The sequence below is a fragment of the Dermacentor variabilis genome, chromosome 9 (assembly GCF_050947875.1).
Source record: "Dermacentor variabilis isolate Ectoservices chromosome 9, ASM5094787v1, whole genome shotgun sequence".
NCBI lineage: Eukaryota > Metazoa > Arthropoda > Arachnida > Ixodida > Ixodidae > Dermacentor > Dermacentor variabilis.
The window spans coordinates 106,543,042-106,551,821 of NC_134576.1; the positions used below are offsets into that span (position 1 = coordinate 106,543,042).

General features: G+C 44.4%; 2 non-coding genes across 2 annotated transcripts; one reads left to right on the forward strand and one right to left on the reverse strand.

The window, feature by feature from the left end:
* Positions 1-2,773: 2,773 nt before the first annotated feature.
* TRNAS-GGA (transfer RNA serine (anticodon GGA)) lies at positions 2,774-2,848 on the reverse strand. The gene has a single exon. It is a non-coding gene; the product is annotated as a tRNA-Ser (tRNA).
* Positions 2,849-2,951: 103 nt separating this feature from the next.
* TRNAS-GGA (transfer RNA serine (anticodon GGA)) lies at positions 2,952-3,026 on the forward strand. The gene has a single exon. It is a non-coding gene; the product is annotated as a tRNA-Ser (tRNA).
* The last annotated feature ends 5,754 nt before the right edge of the window (positions 3,027-8,780 follow it).

The following is an 8,780-nucleotide window of genomic DNA, read 5'->3' on the forward strand; positions in this document are numbered from 1 at the left end:
ATGCGTAAGACTGCGCACTTGACTGTGATCCTCTTGATTGGTCTCTTGATTGCACTGTTGGTTGTTCTCTAGAGGAGGAATAGCTTGTTGGTGCTCTTGGCTGTGGTGGTTCCGGTGCCCGCTGAGGTGGGTGATCTGGCACTGGATGGACAATCTCAAGGTTTGGGGCGGGCTCATTGCGTCGCGGTTGTCTTCCATGGATTAGTTCATGTCGACGCATTTGTGCAGCTGCTTTTTTCTGAAGGCAGCCTGAGAAGGAGGCAGCATGGTTCCCCGCACAGTTCGCACATTTAGGTTGAAGAACTGACTTGCACTCCTTGTGGTCATGATCTTCTGAGCAGATTTTGCATCGACGTGTGCTGCGGCAGGTTTTCGCCATGTGCCCAAATCTCTGACAGTTATAGCAGCGAAGTGCTGCTCCTAGTTATTCCTCGACAGGGTGACTGGTGAAACCCAAGTAAATTCTTCCTGGAATAGGGCGATCGTCTCTGAAAGTCAGAATTACCGTGTGAAGTGGATGAGACTGTACTGCTCCATCTTCTTGGCGGGAATACCTTATCTGTCTGCGTGCCGATATAACTCCTGCGTCTTTCAAGAAGTCTAGGAGTTGTTCGTCTGTATACTGCAGAGGCACATGTTTTACTTTCCCAACGTTTCGCGTGTATGACTCGGGGATGAAGGGCTTGACTTCCAAGCCGCCTACACTTGAGAGCATCAAAAGGCGTTTCGCCGACGCTAAGGAAGCAACGCTGACACTGAAACTTCCATCTCTGTTCGTCCTGAAAGACTGTACTTTTTCTTTGGCAGCGGAAACTATTTCGGCAGACACTCGGTTTGGATTTACTTGCCAAAAAGTAGTACCTTCACTTGGGCGAAAGACAACCGGAATGCCTTCAGCTCGCTTTTTCTTGTACGTGACCAAAGTAAATGGTGCATCTTCACCCATCTCTTCTTCATCACTTAGCTCATAATTCGATGTTGTGTCATCGTACTTGCTGTCTTCTAGGCGAGGCTTCTTGCTCTCGGCTTCACAGTCAGCCATTATTCCTGAATTCGCTGAAGTTGATTCCGAGTTGTGGAGAACCAAAGGTGCTGGCTTTATGAAGCTTTGGGACGCTTGCAAAGTAAAGTACCTTCTTTCTTCTCAAATGCTAATTGCTGCTCGAGCTGTTCAGTTAACCAATGTCGGGGCAGCAGAACTTCAAGAACAAACATTTTTGACGTATGTGGATCGGCTTAACAGGCGCCTTATGAAAGTTGCCAGTGTCGCTTCCTTCCCTTTTGTAGCAGTTACATAAAAGTCGTAAGATTTACCAGGCTCGCTGCGCTCCTAAAAGAATGAAAAGTGGTTCACGTTTTGAAGAATAGTTCTTATGTTACCGTTTTATTAGCGTCAGGTACGCAGATTCTAAGAAAAAGAAACGTATGCTAAAATTTACGCAAATAAAGGTTCTTGCGAAAGAAGTGTTCTGCTACGAGTAGCGGCCAGATCTGCACTTTCCATATATCGGTGAAATGTGTCGAGAAAGTTGGGGGAGCTATTAACCGTTACATTCGAGCAACTTAACTGCTACGGCGCCTATACCAAAGTACACAACCAAGTAGAAATTTTCTGCGAAGGCCCGAAACTGTAATGAAGTGGTGGCAATTCCCATGGGACGTAAAGAAGAATGCCCCCTGACTCTATTATTGTTCATGCTTTAGGTTAAAGGCATAGAAAGGCAACCGGAAAACAGAGAATTATGGTTTGATTGATCCTACATCCGTAATGCATGGCGAAGACGTAGTGCTACTAGCGGATTTTGCAAGAGATTTACAGAGCTTTGCGAATATATGCGGTGTAATGTGGCGAGAGACATCTATCTAGGCCTTAAGTTAGGTCATATAAATCGGTAATTAGGAGCTTTGTTGAAGATACTAGTAATTACGGCGAGTCAAACACCAAATCATGTCATTAGTCAAGGGACATAATTACACCGATGTATTCATAAACAAAGCAATAACTTCGTAAAGCAAACACAAAAAACTATGATAATGAAGAAATTGCGGTATCACCACCATAATTTATTAACCATTAAGGACCCTTAACAGGCTATTACATAAAGGGGGGAGAACAGTATTTAAATAACATATAATGGAGCGAATGCTATTCAACATTGAAAAAACTACGTTAATAGTACAGAGCGCACACACACAAAGACAAGGCAAATGGAGCAAGAATTGCTTTGTTGACACAATAAATATAAGGGGGTCCGTGGAACCAAAAATGGAGTAATGGTGCCAGCGCTAACATTCGCGAAAGCCACTATGTGGCTAAAATCGTATACCTTGTCGGGGTTTGAAATTAACCAAAGGTCGGTAGGCCTTGCGAACCTACGCCAAAACCGCAAATAAGGCAGTGCATAATGACATCGGATTGGGTTTTTTTCAGATGAGATAAGCGCAGAGAAAGCTTGGTTTTGAAGAAAGACAGGTGCATGAGTAAAAAAAGAAACGAGTGGCCGAAGGGCACAGGTCACATAATGGAGGAAGAGGCTAAAGTTGGTAAAACTAAGGCCATGTCAACTGAAAATGTAAATAGACTACCAAGAACCATGAAAAAGAAAGTGAGAGAAGCATATATGGTTTGACGTAGTAGTTCTGCGGAAACCCGCAAGGTGGAGAGAAGCAAGGAATAAAGGGAAAATCTGACATCCACCCGTTCGTAGCAATTGCTACAAAGGAAACCCATACAGGTTCCTCGAAAGAAAAGCCTCAAAGTTGAAGAAAAATTCGTCCTGGTCCGGGACTCGAACCCGGGACCACCGCCTTTCCGGGGCAGCCGCTCTACCATCTGAGCTAACCAGGCGGCTAGCAGATGGCAGGGCGAAGTCGAATTTGTCGAATTTGTCGAATTTGTCGACAACACAGTGTTGTCGACAAATTCGACTTCGCCCTGCCATCTGCTAGCCGCCTGGTTAGCTCAGATGGTAGAGCGGCTGCCCCGGAAAGGCGGTGGTCCCGGGTTCGAGTCCCGGACCAGGACGAATTTTTCTTCAACTTTGAGGCTTTTCTTTCGAGGAACCTGTATGGGTTTCCTTTGTAGCATATATGGTGTATGCAAATAATGGGCACGGAAAGACCATTTAGAATTTCCAGAATGGGATGAAAGGAATTGGAAAAGACGATTTGTAAGAGATCTAAAAGGACAGTGCTTTGCCATATGGAGCTAGAGCTGCTTGCCTAGCGACCAAAGCACGCCGGAGCAAATATTCGCAATAAGATGAGGCGTGTGTACATCGCAAGGAAAACCCGCAGACCCCTAAGCATATAAGTGAATGCGAAGGGATTCACCCACCGAGACGCATGCGTAATGTACAGCTTCCAGAAACGCTTAGACTTAAGGTGGACGGAAGCATAAGCTGGTCAGCCGTGTAGGTAAGCAAAATAATTTTAGAGTATTCGTGGAAAATAGCATGGACAATACATAGCTAGTGTTCTGGGGTCGATAGATAAGTTCTGAAGAGAAAAAATTATGCGGATCCCACGCACTATGTGAATCGATGTAAGCGAAGCTTTCTGTGCTGCTTGCTTTCATTGGGGATTATTGTCCTTCCAACCGTCCAACAATAGGTGTGCGTCCAACAATTATCCGTCCAACACATTAGGTGTGAGTTGACGTTAAACATTGCGTTGCTTGCACAACTCCCGTTTGTCTGCGTTGCACACAGAACCCACAGGCAGGGAGTGCTGTACACTTTATAATTTCTGAGAAGGTTGAGCATATTCATTGCGTCACATGACACATCGCCTCTTGGCAGAAGTATCAAAATTTAAGTGATATATAAGGCTGTACGTGCCAAACCACAATCGGATTATGAGGCATGCATGCCGAAGTGGCGAACTGTGGATTAGTTTTGACACCGTGGTGTCTTCTTAACGTGTCCTTAAATCAAAGTGCGTGAGCGTTTTTTTTTTATTATTATTTCGCGCCCTCTCGAGATGTAGCTGCGACGATCGCGATCGCATCCGCGACCACGAACAACGACATAGTCGCAAACATACCACGGGAATACAGAGGTGGTGATTTGACCTGCAACCGCTTCCGTAGTGTCGCTTATAGACCATACGGCACTCCTTCGGCGCGCCCTGCATAGATTGTCGACTTGACACATGTTTTCGTCTTGTCGTGATAGCAATCACTAGTACACCGCTTTCGTGATTGCAAAGGAAAAAAAAATATTGCAAGGCCGTATTTGTCGTTATTTCTGTTAAGACTGCGCAAATCGCAATGATTTACAGTACCGGTTGAAAACATACTCAACGGTTCAAGTAAAGATTTCTTTTAATGTGTGGTGCCCCATGCTTTCTGCTTAACTATTCCCCCATGAAAAAATCTTTACATCCCACGCACTGTGGGAATTTATGTAACCGAAGCTTCCAGGGCTGTTTGGTTTGATTGACAATAATTAGCGGTGAAAACCTCTGAGAGAATTTAGCATTGTCAATGCCTCACATGGCACATGGCGTCGTTGCAGAAGTATAAAACTTTAATTGAAATAAAAACCGCGAAAGAATTATAAGGCCCGCCGTAAGTCGACTCCGATAAGTTTTGACGCCATGGTGTTCTTTTAACCTGTCCCCAAATCTAAGAGCAAGAGTGTTTTTTTTTTATTTCGCCCCGTCGAAATACGTATGTCGTGGTCACTATCACATCGGCGACCTCCAGAAATGACATAGCCATGAAGCTATTATGGTGGCACAGAAGTGTTGATTTGACGTGCAACCGCTTCCGTAGTGTCGCCGATAGACCACGCGCTGCGCTTCAATAATTGCGGCACTGCGTGGGCACACCTTGCATGAGTTGCACACTTGAAATATCTGCAATGCTGTTTTTTTCTTCACAAAAAGCAGAAACGTACGTTACCGTACCTTCAACCTAATTTTATCCCGTTTCCTCTTAACCGCTGTCCTGTCAAGTATATAGCAGCGTTTCCTTGCCTTTTAGCGTCAGATCTTCGTTGTCCCCCCCCCCCCCCTATTGTGTGGGAACTGCGAGTGAAGAGTGATAAGGATTTTATTCCCTGGTTTCGCGACTGCGTCGGTTACACCCATTCTCTGCATATACTCCTCCCACCTCCTAACCATTATGGCTTCCGCCTGCACCTGCACGCTGTTAGAAAGGTAAGGGCTGCAATTTCCGCATTGCTTTTAAGGTGGTCACAGATGATTGCAGCTGTCAGGAGGAAAATCGGGCGATGCCAAGGAAGCTCCAGAGGGTTCTGTGCGCATTCGATACGCAGCAAAGGTCAGCCGAGCTTCATTGTAAGGTTTGTCACAGAACGACACAAGACGGGGACAAATGGAAGGGGGAGAACAACGACATGTGCCCTTTTCACCCTTTTCCCCTTTCTCGTGTTGCACTGTTGCACGCAGAAATAGAAAAATTTATACTGAGAAGCTCCCCCCGTCCATACCCCACCAAACCCAGCTCTGCAAAAAAATATTTTATATCAGCTAACGTGGTCCCTTCAACGCTATACTCGATAGTGCCTTCATTGGTTCCATTTATTAAAATATCGATGTAAAAATCGATCCATTTGTCCTGGCATTTAACATTTCCTAGTCTCCTTGATCTTACCACGTACACGTACTTACATTCACGTATATCTTTAAATACCAACACTCTTTATGAGCGAGTAAATGTAAGAGAGTTCGCTGAAATACCTCTTCATCAAAACAATTGTTTTCTAAACAGTTAGGCTGAGAGAAAGTTGAAATAACCATTCATATGAGGCTGTTAGACGTTTAACGTTTAAGGGCTACCGCCAGCGAAAGTTCTTGGAAATACAACGCGGTGATATACGCTGCACTTGCAAAATGCAAAAAGGCCACGAATCAGAATACGGCAAGAAGTGCCGCGTAAGAAAGTTAAATTCTTTGTCTGTATTTTGCCCATCTACGTCCTTTCTCGTTCGTTACTTATCAGAAGATACGAGTGTGTGAAAGCGAAATTCAGACTGCCAACGGGTTTCCGAAAAGCTTTTAATTTTCGGGAAGACAATTCACGGCTGCGCTAGGTGTTCGGTAGTTGTAGAGGACGCGTTAGGGCAAAAAATATGTGCATGCCATGCACTGTAGGAATCGTTGTAAGCGAAGCCTTCTATGCTGCCTGGGTAAATATGGGTAAAAGCAAGCAGGCTGCTCGGCGGGAGATTCGGACCGAGGATGGAATGCAGAGGCAGGCTGGGACATGACAACAGGCTACATTGACATGCGAGTTTCAATATTTCATAGCACTTCGATTTTCACTACCGTCACACTATTCTGCATCTTCGTTTCTTCTTTTTTAACTGCCGACACTAAACTTTTAGCAGCGAAAGGGTCGCTGGCCAGAAAATGGCATCGGCCGACGATAAGCCGTGCTAAGCGAGTAAATTGAAGAGGGCTCGTAGAAAAAACTTGTTCATCGCAACAGCGTTGTCTTGCGCTGTCAGGAAATACCTAGACTTGCCATAAGTTTGTGTTCTAGGGTGCTCTAAACGTTCTCGGAAAATGAAAGCAACTCCGGGGGAAACTAGGGTGGAGCTCGTCAAATTCTTTACTGTCTTGTTGGACTGCCCAGCATCCAAGTCAGCTTCTTATGAAGCCCAGATGGCTATGCATGGGTGCTTCTACTTTGTTATTCACACAAAATGCTGCTCCCCCCTCATGATCATATCCCTGCCACTAATGCATGGAAATGTAACCCGCAATGACTCCGCCATTGTTGTGGTTGTTACGGGAGCGAATTGGGAGCGCATTCAGACGAATGTAATGGACTGTTCGCTCTAACGTGGCTTGCACGCAACCTAACGTCTCTTGGACTGGGAATTGAGAATGTACGCAACGAAAACTCCCTTCCAGTTCGGCTTTCACTACCGCACACTTGGAAATTCCTGATACGTAACTCTTAAATAAAGCAGAGAAGTTCTTCAAACATGTGGTTAATAGAAAGATAGGCACAAACTAGACAGTGTACCCATGTCGGGTCATGCATTTTCTTCTCTTTTTCTTTGCAAGGGGAGATTTGTCGTCAGCCGAAGTCGTTTGCCACCCGAATCGATTTGTCGTCAGCGAAAGCGAAGCGTTGTGGCGCGTCACATTTTCGCGGTTTCGCATCAACAACCGATGTCACGGCGTTGTTCGCCAAATATTTTATGCTATCGTTACCGCCAGAACGTTTACACGGATCCTGAAATGGTTTCGACGCTTTTGTACTAACATAGTGAATCGTTAGGGCAGGTCTCTTTTATCACTAAGTGACGCATTGAGACGCTCCATGTGAAGCATGTAATTTATCATAGCTTTCTAAAAATGTGGATCGTCACCAATCACTGAGGCGCTGCCCCCTTGTACTTTCGACCGCCTCCTTACAATTGGCGTAGATAGCCCAACTGCCGTCAGTTGGGCGAGCTATCCGGCTTGCTACCAAGGTGGCGTCTTCGATAATATTTCCATCATTAAGGTGAACAAATGTTGTTAGCTAAAGCTGGTGTGTTGGTTAATTTGTGTCTATGAAATATGGGCATTCATGGGCACAACAATGGCACGGTCATCCCAGGTAGGGTTTCCATGTTGTGGTCGCCCGTGTGGGATCATGAGGTACAAGCAGCATATCGTGCAAATAAGCAGAAGTACTCAAGGCCTCCTCGCATTCCAGAAAACATGGCTTGGACATCGGCGAGACCAACAATGGGCCAAAGAAATCGTTAGTTCAACTCCAAGTGCATTGTATTTTCCGAGAATGTTTAACCACTATGAGGGGTGGTAGCGATGTCTGCTCCTTTGTTCGTCAGACGCACAGAACCTTGGATAGCACGGCAAATATTGAAGCGTGACCACGTTTTGACACATCTGATGATTAAATGCGCCCTTCTGCAGCCGTTGCCGTTATCGTTATTGTCACCATGTGGTTTGTTCCTGGACCAAGCACGGAACACCGGCCCGGAGGTTCGTACTATTCAACAGTAATATAATTGGCTAATTACACAAGAGATCTTATTGATGTTGCAGCAAAACGTTATTGACCATGATTATCAATAACCTTTGCAATAACCCAATCGTGTAAGTGATCCAGCGAGCAATTGGGGAGCTTGAAGAGCACTATTTAATTTACCTGCCGGAAATGGACAAAGTTTTTCACAAACACTTATCAAATTTCCTGCCATGTAATAAATTCATTTGCCGACTTTTCGAAAATAGTGTACCATTGTAACTTTTTCAAGCATGTTGTTTATTTACGCTCTTCTGTAGCTCTTGATGTAACTGTAAAAAAAATGCAGGTTCTCTGAATATTAGGCTGCGATTTTGTTCACAGCCACATAATACTGATCTGTGTTTTTGGCTTTTGCAGTGTCAAATAAAGAAAAATAGGAATAAATTCTCCGATAAACATTCTTTCTTGGTAAAAATGAATAATTTAAAGTTAGATAAACATTTGACATACAAACATGAAAGTCAAGATATGCTCAAGAAAGCCTTAGTGTGAAATCAATGGCCCACGTGCGGATTATTCTTCAGTCCGATGACGGCATTAAATGTGTCCTATACTACAGTAAGATGAAGTGAAATATGAAAATCGCCTAACATTTAAGAACTCATTCAATGACATATTCTTTAGAACTCAATTATCCATTTCGGTCTATGATGCTAGTAATATCCCCCTCTTCTAGTATAATCTCCCCGTATCCAAGAATTAAAATTCCGTTTTATTGTACATGGCCACAATTTATTAAAACACGCGATGTATTTTTGACCTA